Source organism: Equus asinus, chromosome 12 (genome assembly GCF_041296235.1).
Source record: "Equus asinus isolate D_3611 breed Donkey chromosome 12, EquAss-T2T_v2, whole genome shotgun sequence".
Lineage (NCBI taxonomy): Eukaryota > Metazoa > Chordata > Mammalia > Perissodactyla > Equidae > Equus > Equus asinus.
Window position 1 is genome coordinate 62,043,801 of NC_091801.1, and position 12,251 is coordinate 62,056,051.

A 12,251-nucleotide genomic window follows, 5' to 3' on the forward strand; every position below is an offset into this window, starting at 1 on the left:
ATGGTTTTCCTCCCCAAATCTCATATCTCCAATCTGATCATAAGGACAACATCTGACCAATTCCAATAGGGGGGTCCTCTACAAAATACCTGACCAGTGCTCCTCAAAACTGTCAAGGTCATCAAAAACAAAGGAAGTCTGAGTAACCGTCATAGCCAACAGGACCCTAAGGATACAGGACGAACAAATGTGATGTAATATTCTGGCTAGGATCCTGGGACAGAAAAAGGACATTCAGTAAAAACTAAGGAAATCAGAGTAAAGTATGGTCTTCAGCTAATAATAATGAAAAAATATTTTTTCCACTTTTCTTTCAGCAGATTCCTCTCTACCCTTCCCACTCTCATTGCTCATGTTTAGGGAACACAAATAGCTGTACAAGCACAGATAGCACAACTCCCAGGGAACTGAGATTTCTCAAGAAAGTGATTACTCTTCCGAGGATGAAATCTTAGTAAAATAAGCTTTCCTATCTTTTCAAATGGTACGTACTCAACCTGTTTTAATCTTTTCTTGATGACTCAGGGTCTTTAGGAATAACAATTGTTGGATGATTTACAGGGATTTTTTTAGGACCCGTTATCCAAATACTTCCAAGACAGAGGCAGCATCCATTTTTACAAAAGCATTTACACATAAGAAATGTGCTATTCTCTTCCGTAAGCACTGAATTTGATGTGTCATTGGCTCACCACGGTCTCTCTTGTACTTGGTTTCATATTAGAATTCCTTCTTACTCTTTGTCTGGCTCCATGTGTAACTATCTGGCCTGATGTGAGAATTCCTACAGTGCTGCATCTTACAACAGCTCTTCACCTCTACGTGTTGCAACCATGGTAGGGGACAAGTATGTTTGACCTCCCATGATGGGAGCCTTGGTAACTTCTGATCCCCATTTGTCATGGGAAGGGCATTATTGATGCCTTTGGACTGGCTGCTTTTTCTTTCTGGAAGGATCTCCCTTAAGATAACTGTATGGCATGGTCCCTGCTCAAACACTGCTTATGAAAAAGGCATTTCTTGATGACTTTAGGTAAAATAACATCCCCTAATGACTGTGTAACCCTTTTCCCTGATTTATTTTTATAGCACTTATTACCAACAGATTGACATGTTTCTTTGTTTATTGTTTGTCTTCCTGATTTGAATGATATTCTACAAAGGCAGGCTCTAGGTCTTTCTTGTTCCCTGCTCTAAAGCCCATGCTTACAACAGTGCCCAGTCAGTGAATATTGGTTCAGTAAGTGAAGATTGAATTTTCTAGAGTTAGGGTGTTCCTGTATGTTTTTGAAAAATTTTTGGGAGTCTCTTTGCTTTGTCTACTCAACTTCCTCTACTCTCACAGTAGGTGCAACTATTGATGAACTAGACTTAAATAAACCCGCGTTTAGGGTCTGTAATGATCGCAGATAAGAAAGTATCTGAACTGCGTGTATGGACTTTATGACATCAATGTTGGCCACTCAAATGCCTTAAAAATTTCTTGGCTGCATTCTGGAGGTTTTACGTGAAGTTGCCAAATTGTTATGCTATGAATAGAAGAATAGTTAACTGTTACTTTAATTTGATCCCGAGCAAAACATGCGCAGTACAGGAAGTATCGTTGGAGGAAAGAAATACACTACATTCCAAACCCAAATATATACTATTTTAAAAAATGTGTTCTTTAAAAAAAAAAAATCACGTATCTGTGTTTCTCTTCTTTAGAGAAAGTAATCAAGAAAGGATTAGATTAATATTGACAAATGTCACCAATTTTATTTCCCCAAAACATTTTCAAATATGAGTAATATACTCATATCCACAGGACCCACGAGATAACAGATTTTTCTTGAGGCCACATTGTCCCTACAAAACTAATTTTGACAGGCTAAACTGTCACTCAATTTACAGCAGTACAAAATGCATTTTCCTTTTGCAATAAGCAATTTTTTCATTAATAGCTGAGACTGAACCTTTGTAAAGTTCCTTTATCTTTTTATACAGCACTGTGCAGCTCAAGGTAGTGTCACAAGGTCAGAATGAATGTAAAACCCATCTTTATTCAAAATACATTAACAAAGACAGGAGGAACATTCTGTGCATAGCCCAACAATGAAACACACCAAAATGTCAGAACTGCTTTAATTATGTGAGAGTACCAATTGTTCTTAACACAAATCAAATGTGTAACAAAAGAAATAAAATTACTTTTAGCTTCTTCACACATCTACTTATCTCACAAAATTTAAATCTTCAGGGGACTTGAACTTCCAGTTTTATTTCCCTCTTTTCCTTGGCACTCTAGATGTTTTTCTCACATGTTTCCCTTTGGAAGGGCCCTCATTTGGCCATTCTCATGAACGGTACTCCATTCTCATGAAAGTGGGTCATATAAACACAGAATATTTCCTCAACTGAATGCCTTCCAGTTCTGTTGTTTCTTTCTATTTATAATGGAAAAATAACAATAAAAAAGTCCAATGTGCTTTGGCAGCATCCTCTTTTACTTTAGCTACTCAGTCCCTACTGTGGGGATGAAGCGACCCAAGACAGCAGTGTGTCTATTGATTAATTACTTATAGGAGTCATCTTCACATATTCAAATTCAGAACTTGGGTCTGATGAAGTCAAAGAATGTTTATTAGCACATTGACATTAATTCCAGCTCATGCACCTAGGAAAGTAGAAAATGAGAAGTGGTCCTATAGAAATATACATCAGCACAAAAATATGAAATGCACACAACTAAGATTAATATATGAAATAACCCTAAGAGAATTCACTGTTTTTTAGGATCTGTTGCCCACTGTCACAGAAGTGGTTTACTGTCCACACAAATTTATGTTCTGCTGCCATATTATTGAGAGGCAGCCGCACAGAAAGGAACTATAATTTGTAGCCCTCCCCCGCCTCGTGCGTCTAGGAGAGGTCATGTCACTATTTCTCAACAAATGAGTGTGTGCAAAAGTAATATGGATCTCTTCCAGGTCAGCAGTTTTAAGAAGCAAGTGGACCTTCCATTCTCTGGCTGTTTATGAAAGATGGTAAGGTCCTAAGGGATAATGGAATAATAATACAGATGGTCCTGGAACCCCCTGAACCACTGTGTGAAGAACTAACAGCCAACCAGGAACACCTTCAGTAGATCATTACTTGAAGAAAAAATACACTTCTACTACTTTAAGCTACTGTAATTTGAGGGTTTGTTACTTACAGTTGCTAGTGCTAACCTGATACATGTTCCTTTCCGTATAGCTTAGGATTTCATCCCTGGTTCAAATCTCACCCTTTCTGTTACACTGTGTTCAAATCTCAGTTCTTCAAAGAATGACCTGACAATTCCAAACTCTACTGATTTTCCTTCCCCTGATTTCCCATGTATTGTTTACACTATATACCAAGGTTCCCAAATCTGGAAAGATACTGAAATCACCTTGGGGCATTTCTACAAAAACATTGAAGCCTCACTAGATCTTATGATTTAATTCTCTGATGGTGCCACCTGGGAATATGCATTTTTTAAAGTTCTCCAGATGATGCTGATATACACCCAGATTTGGAAACTTCTGGGATATATGAAGTTCAGTTTTTCATATTTCATTGTTTCTGTTCTTCTCAACATTTCTTGGGAGGCTCAAGAATTTTGGATGAATAAATCTCCATTCTTATCCACCCTAGTGCACAGGTACAAAGAATTGCCCATGTGCGGAGCACCTCTGTCTCAAATCAATTTGGAAAACTCTTAAGGATGACCACCTGCCTCTGCAATGCGTCTTTCATAAGGTCCCCAGAGGCTAATTTCACACATTCCTCATTTTAAGTCAATCAAATCATCTTATATATACCCTCAAATTTGGTGATAAATAGCAAAGATCCAAAAAATTTTACTAGTTGGAAGATGGATTGAACTTACTCTTAGGCTTCCATGTTTGTCTTCTTCTAGTATGTAATAATCTCCTTAAAGACAGGATTCCATCTTAAACTTTCTCCTTTAATTTGTGTCTTCCCAGATTTCTTGAGTTTACGGGGATTAAAGGAGCCATGTTACTCCTGTCCTCTCCTCATGTTTTAATGTAAAGAGTCCAGCTTCACACAAAATCTCACCCATTAATTTCTGGAAGTCCCTAGAGGTGTTTGCCATGTTATTGTGTTTTGTGTTTCCTTGAGAACTTGAAGCACCAATGTACTTAACAGTTGAAGGAAAAATGTCCTCTTGGGCAGCAGAGTGCCTTTATTTTTCACTCTAGTATTTTATAGAGACCATCATGGAAACAACTTTTCCTCTTTCTATAAGTTAAGGCTAGAGCTCCTAGTGGTAAGCTAGAAGACCACCATCTGAGAGACACCTTACAGAGCTCCCTATTTCTCTCCCCACAGGCAATGAACTCCCTCCTTCTAGATCTTTTTACTCCTACTGTCAAAACCACATATGCAAACAAACTCCTCTCTGGCTGCTTAACTACAGAAAGAGATATAAGAGACACTAATGTTGCACAGACAGAATGTTGACAAATAGTTAAATTAAGTTTACATTTATATTGTTAATCTCAGTAATTTTAGTATTAGTATATTAGTATTATGTCTTTTCAGTTATTCACATCATGAACTTTTTAATTACACGACATGTTTTACAGTAAAAATATAGGCTTATTTAATATGTCTGCTAGATATCTATAATATAGATGAGTCTAATTTTACAAATTATTATATTCCTCTATTAAATGTGAATAGAATTCTATTCACAAATCTAATCTTTGAATTTCTCTAATGGCCATAAACCATATACGGCATATGTGTATGCTCAGGAATAGTCACAACAAAGTTACATTTATTTTTTATTACCTTCAAGTGGGCTATTCCTTTAAAGTTATCCTGAAAATATTAATAGCTTGATATTTTAATATTAAAGCTTCAGTTTTTCTTTGCTGTATGTCCACATGAGTTTCATTCCTAACTGAATTTCTCTGGCCTGTTTCATGTGTTCACTAGCCTTATGTTCATTTTCATCAGTGTCATAAGGCTTGAGACAGTCATAGTTGCAAGTTAGTTTAAATTTATTTAAACTAAACTGAAATTTAGTTTAAAATTAGATTAGTTGATTTCTTCTTCTTAGTTCCAAGTTCTCTCAAAGTCAAATAAAAGTAAAGTTGGCTCCCTTCTCTAAGTTAACATTCCTGCCAGAGATTTAATAACTGTTTTTCAAATAACCCCTCTTCTAGGAAAAAGATTCCCATTTCACCTGGTAATAACAAGCCAACAGAAATCACAGTTTTTGCTCAAGATCATGAAAGAAGAGGCTAATTTCTGGTCTTCTGTTTACTAGTCCCTTGTCATACCATTTTAGAAGGCTATGTTACATATGTGTTGATATAAATATCCCAATTATTTGCATTTATTCAACTAGGAAATGGACCTTGGTTGAATGAAGGAGACTCTCCTCGTCAGAAACACCATCTTACCAAATATCATTCAAATACTATTGGTTACTCCTTATAATATGGCATTTATTGATACGTGGCTAAACACTTCTGTCTTCTCACCTCTTATATTTCCTATGATTCCTGGTGTCAGAATTAATGTTAATAAAAGATGTACAGCATCTGTCACGTTGTCAGGCTACAAGATTCTCAATACATAATAGTTATTATCTCCTGTCTTCACATTCCAAGAAGGTAATTACACAATTTTATAACTAAAACATCCAGATTTTATAACTAAAGTTCAGATCCATTAAAATAGACATTATTTATGCAACTGCACCTGTTGAAGGAAAGACTTTTTATCACATTTTCTACCAGCTCACTTAATTGTTGCTCAGCAGTTTACTGCTTTCTTAGTCCTTCATCCAACAGTAGAATAGAGAAATCTTCCATACTATGTTAAACCTGTGGAGAGCTTTCCTTTGTGGGTTAAGAACATCTTGACATAGTGGCTATTTTTAATTGCTCATGTTGGTTGGATCTGCTCTGGAACATATTAAAAATATAGTTCTGAAGAGAAAACAAGAGAAGTTATATTTCATGATGCTAGTAAAGTTTTGGTGGTAGCCATACATGTTAGTGGAAGCAAAAAATAATTAAAATTTTCCTTCAAAATAGAGAGACTTGTCCCGAGCATGCTGCAGTAACTGTGCATAAAACCAAAGAATCAGTTTCTTGTCAGAAACTTTATGAATACTTTCAAATAGAGAGAGAAAAATATAAAGCTGTGAATGGATGTTATTATGAGTCCCATGCATATCATTGGGTCACCACGAGAATAAAGGAGTAGGGAGAAAAGTTATAAAGTTTCAGCTCCTTGTAGGGCCTGCCCAAAGACTGTTGTGAAACTCACATGAGTCAACGCATGTGAAAGTTCTTTACAAACTGCAAAGTGCTTTCCATATGATTAATTGCTCATAGAATAAAGGGAGTTGACATATGGATAAAAAGACTTTGGTGACCTTAAAAATCTACATAACTTTTAAGGAACATATAAAACTCTTTGACTAATGATTCTAAACAAAAGTCTCAAGTCTCATTCAGAATTTTTAAATCAGTTTCAATCCCAAACAGTAATTTCAAATAAACTATCCCTCTTTCATCTGTGATGAACATACTCACATGCAGATGTACACACAAAGCCATTATCATTTTTTATGCAGCCCTTTGGAGCAGGGTCAATAACTACCTTCCTATGTCTTACACCTCTCTTTAAAATCCTGCTGGCAGCCAACTGTTGCTATAATCAAAGCAATGGGACAGTTCGAGTGTTTGCAACAGCACCGCATTTTGTTATGCAATTGAAAGATAAATCTGTCTTTATCTTTCCAACTATCCAGCTTTATTTCTGCCAAAGAGTGGTAAGAGTGAAAAGGAAAATATTTGTGGGAAAATGGGTGAAAAATAATGAGAAATGTAGCAGATACAGATGGTATTGCTCAAGCGGGAGATTTCCTAATTTGGAAATTTTATTAAAATAGATTGGCTGGCCACTTAAGTGACACCTTGCACAGTGGTGGTTCCATAGGCTAAGGCTGACCTCAGCTTTGCAGTCCCAGCAATGTGATTTTGTCGTTGCCACTCTCAGGAATAGGCTTCTGGGAATTGATTCGTGCTAAGCACAGCCATCAGGTTCTGCCCAGAATGTCACTGGATTTTTCACAAAGAGAAGTACGAGCGTTCAGGTTTGCTCAGCAGTTATGTTAGCTGTTCAATATATTGCTCCCCTCTGGAAGCAGTTCTGCAAGAAAAGTTAAAATATACCAGAAGTCTATTTGGTGAGCATGGGAAAGGAACAATTGAAGTGTGGTTCAGTCCAATTCTGGCTTCTACTATATTCCCGATATTGCTGAGCACTGGGTGTACAAAGATGAATAAGACAAGACTGTACACTCAGAAGATCAATGAAGTGGGAAACATAAACACGTTACTTTATATCAGCCAGGGTTTTTAGCTGTAAGTGACTGAAACCAACTGTAACTTTTTCATGCAGAATAGTTTATTAAAACTATAGTGGATTGCTCAAGGAATTGCTAGAAAATGATGTTAGGGCCATATAAAAAGGAATATTGCCCCAAATCACTCAGGAGAATCAGTTTGTTGAGGACACGATTGCCACTCTCTCCAGCCAGAAAACACTACTCTTGCCCTCCCCAGGCCCACATGCATAGTACCCCCGCTGCCCCACTGTCACCACTCCTCTGGCATTGTGACCTCAGGGTTTGAGATGCTTTCTAACAGCAATGCTGAGACAGTTCCTCCCAGTCCTTGCAACTATTGGATTGGTGCAATTGGTGGAACCTAGATCATGTGCTTGCACATTACCTCCAAGGGAACTTTCAACTTCTACAGGACATTCGGCACTGATTCCTGCAATATGTATATATTTCCTAAGCAGAAGAAGGAAGTCGAACTCTGTGTAACCATCAATAATGACCAATGTCTTCTCCAATTTTATCATAGTAAGTGAAGTCTAACAGTAGAAGCATGCTTTGGCTGCTATGTGAAGACAGAAGATACTCATCAGTGAATTGGCAAGATTATTTTCATAGTTATGGCTAAAAGTTATGATAATCCTATATATCCATCTCTATTAAAGTCAAGATGAAGAGGCAACAGCAAGAACTGACATTAATCTAATGCACATGTAGTTCAGGATATCTTTCTATTTTGCAGATGTAGATACCAAACTTTGGTCAGATTAAGCAATTGTGCTCAGATTCCCAACTGATAAGCAACAGAAAAAGGTGCCAAGCTGGATATGTCTGATTGCAACAAATCTGCTTTTCATAGCATATCAAATGCCTTCTTCTCTGGACAGTCTTGAAAATCCCCTGACAAAATCTTCTAATTCTTCTTTTCTGGGCATCATGTAGATAACCCTTTATTGATAGCACATTCTTTATTCAGACACACAAATACTAACTAGGTGGATGTGTACTTTCAAAGTCTATCACATTTTGGTCAGAGACACCGCCCTTGGGTGCTTCCCAATGCTCCTCTGACCCACGTTTAGAAAGCTTATCAGAGGGCAGATATAACTCTAACACATGGCTAACCTTTTCCATTACTTATTGATTCATATTAGTTTTGTTCCAGAAAATAAATTTATTTCTAATTCCTACAAATTCCTACAGTCGTACTTCACTGCAAACTCCTATATTCAGTAAATATCCTGTGTATACACTTGAGACCTGCACATTTGCATAAATGTCAACAAAACTATGTTCCAGAATAAAAGCATGTCAACTCTGCCAACAGCCAACAACCAATTACCAGTCTGTTCCTTCCTTCATCTTTCTTCTGTACCAGAGGTGGCTGATCCACTATGAACCACATTTCCCAGGCTCCCTTTCCCAGTAGCTTCTTGTAGGTTCTGATAATGGTAGACACTGACAGGAATTTGGAATGCAGGAAAATGGAAGGAGGCAGAAAATCCCTTCTCTGACTCTTGTGGATTTGCATCTTGGTGATCCCGGTTTCTACTAAGACGCGGATAACACCTCTCTTCTCTTTATTGCCCCAACTCAAGGAATTTTAGTGGTTTTCAGATGTCATTAATCTCTGGACTGCCTCATTGTCCCCTGTTTGCACTACTGGTCCTCCATTATCTTTGTAACTAATCTCCATATTATATTCTCTTGATTCAGCTACTTGGGATGAGTCTTGTTTTCCTGACTGATCTCTGATTGATACTTCTTTCCATAATGTTTAAATTGCCAGTGAAAGGAAATATATGAATGTTGAAATATACAGAAAAAATAAAACAATGATGAAATAACAAACATTGAAAGTGTATATATGAAAAAAAGGACAGTTATAAGTGACAGAATGAATCACTTAAGTCTTGGAAGTCCTGTGCCCGTGCAACTGACAATAATAGGTTAAAACTGAAAAAAAATAATAGAAACTGGAGGAAGACCTGTTTGATATGCTAAAGATCAGCATCAATTAATTCAGGAGGCATATAGGAATTTGAGAACAGAAAGCCTGAAAGAGGAAGAAGTACTTCTGGCCAGCCTACCATCAGGAGCCCTGTTCTGTTCCTCAGGCTCAAGGCCCATGCAAACCTGCAATCATCAAAATGAGTGGCAAAGCAGTAAGAAAGGATCTGCAATTTACTTAAGACCTCCCTAGACACTTCCAGAGGCCATCAAAGGGGGAGAAGTCACCTGCCTCAATAGATGTGCGATATAGAATAATCTGGGTTGGGAATGATGCCTAATAATCTGTATATCAGCAAGGTAGAGAGGGGTGTCCTTAGTTTTAAAGATTCGATGGAAAAATTCATCTTCAAATTTTATGGAAATGCCTCCAGGGATTGACTGTAAGATTGAACGCCTCTTGGTGAGTTTGGTCTTGAAAAGAAAAGCACTCACCCGGTGCTGCAGTGGTTAAGTTCACATGTTCTGCTTCGGTAGCCCGGGGTTTGCTGGTTCGGATCCCGGGTGCCGACATGGCACAGCTTGTCAAGCCATGCTGTGGCAGGCGTCCCACATATGAAGTAGAGGAAGATGGGCATGGATGTTAGCTCAGGGCCAGTCTTCCTCAGCAAAAAGAGGAGGATTAGCAGCAGATGTTAGCTCAGTGCTAATCTTCCTCAAAAATAAAAAAAGAAAGAAAGAAAAAAAAAAAGAAAAGCACTCATAGAAAAATACTCTTAAAATACTTTACTCTTCTTCTACAGGAAAGTCACAATGATGAGATAGCCAAAAATAAAAAATCAAATAAAACTTCACCTTAAATTTTGTTTTTTTTGAGGAAGATTAGCCCTGAGCTAACTACTGCCAATCCTCCTCTTTTTGCTGAGGAAGACTGGCCCTGAGCTAACATTGTGCCCATCATCCTCTATTTTATATGTGAGATGCCTACCACAGCATGGTGTGCCAAGCAGTGCCATGTCCACACCCGGGATCCGAACTGGTGAAGCCCGGGCTGCCGAGAAATGGAATGTGCGAACTTAACTGCTGTGCCACCGCGCCAGCCCCCACTAAAATTTTTAGCCTTAAAAAAACAGCAAATTATTGCCATTCTATGGCTTAAATTTCATGTTAATTACTATTTAAGAGCAATTTGGGAGCTCTACAACATGAGAAAATTTGAGAAATGTCGTGAATGGCATTGGCCAGTTACTCAGCATCCACCTCTAGTTGCAGCTCTGTCATTCCCTCCTCATACCTATAAGTGGAATAATACCCTTGAGGTAATAGTTTAAAAAACAAACAAAATCCAGTCACATAAAAGGTAAGATTTTAGTTAGACTTTTAAAAGTTACAAGCAGTGTGATGATACACACAGGACCCATGTGGTGTCTCCAGCTGTGATTTAGGAGAAAGCCAAGAACCTCTAAAGGGTTCTAGAATACGAGGATTCAAGAATGTATTGGGGGAAAAAACATTCAAAAGCTGGATTTGAATGTTTCCTTCACCAACATTAGAGGCTTGAAGAAATGTCTTTTGATGCACTTGGGAAAAATAATAGCATTGGAAATGAATTCTAGATATTAAAAAAATCTACATAGTGAAATTGTTTGTTTATTTATTTATTGGTGAGGAAGATTGGCCCTGAGATAACATCTGTGCCAATCTTCCTCTATTTTGTATGTGGGACACTGCCACAGCATGGCTTGATGAGCAGTCTGTAGGTCCACGCCAGTCATCAGAACCCATGAACTCTGGGCTGCCGAAGCGGAGTGCACAAACTTAACAACTCTGCCACCAGGCAGACCCTGAATTTTTTTACTATACAGAGATGGCTTCTTAATTCCAAGATACTTACCTTATTCATTTGACTTATTTAACTCATTTTTTTCCCTTTAGCCAGACAAAGGCATTTTCTTAAAAACTGTACAATAAAAAATGATTGTTCAGCTTCACTTGGCTCTAACTTACAAACTTACAAAATTAATGTAACAGAAATTTGCCATAGGCCGGTAGAAAAGGTTTTCAAAACAAAAAGGTTATTTTTCATTTCTTTACTAAAAACTTGGCTATCCAACAATGTGCAGTTTTAAGACATACTTCCGGTTCAAATAGCACAATGTAGTGAAATGCAGTATCTCTTGACTTCATAAAGTGCATCAGAGCATTATACACGGTGAGTGTGATGGAATAGGATAATTGCCTTTGGGATTGCAACTATTTTGACGCTACCAACGTGAGGCCAGAACGCTGCTGTTAACAGCCACATACTGTGGTTATTGTTAGAAATTCTGACTGTCTGCATTTAGCAACTGGGAATATGAAAACAAACACCGTTCCAACTAAAACAATAGTCAAAGTTACCTTTTCAATTGAATTGTTTGCGATAATGAAATTATAGTACATACCATTTGGTGTATTTGCAATCATTTCAGCTTGCATTCTTCTCATGGAGCCACTTTACACATCTTAAATAGAAATCTCTCTCTTTCTTTTTTTTAAAATCTGACTACTTGGCAGTCTTCACAGTTCCCTGAGCGCTTTCATTTATCTTGAAGGCCGTATCTATAACTGACATAAGAAATAGGAGAATATTGCTAAGAGGACCAGAAGGCGGAGGAATCTCACTGGCCTGTGGATTCAAGTACAGGCCCCTCTCCAGTGTGATGTTCTGGAGAGACCATTGGTTACACCTGACTGGAGCACTCTGGATGATTGTCAAAATTCACAGTGATATCGTTATGTTTCCAGGCCAACCTTTCACAAAGACTTGGGTGGCGAGCTTAGCAGCAAACCCGGCTTAGCTTTGCTGGCACTTGCTATTTTGAGAAAATACTCAAAGGTCCTTCCTGTCATAAAACACTGGATA

At 37.8% G+C, this 12,251-nt stretch overlaps 1 long non-coding RNA gene across 1 annotated transcript in view; it reads right to left on the reverse strand.

Annotated features, from left to right (window-relative positions):
• The window catches only part of LOC139039921 (uncharacterized), a 212,919-nt gene extending 200,872 nt beyond the window's left edge, over window positions 1–12,047 (reverse strand). The window contains exon 1 of the long non-coding RNA XR_011493304.1: window positions 11,791–12,047. This is a non-coding gene — a long non-coding RNA (uncharacterized lncRNA). The remainder of the gene's footprint in view (window positions 1–11,790) is intronic.
• Between the last annotated feature and the right edge of the window lie 204 nt (window positions 12,048–12,251).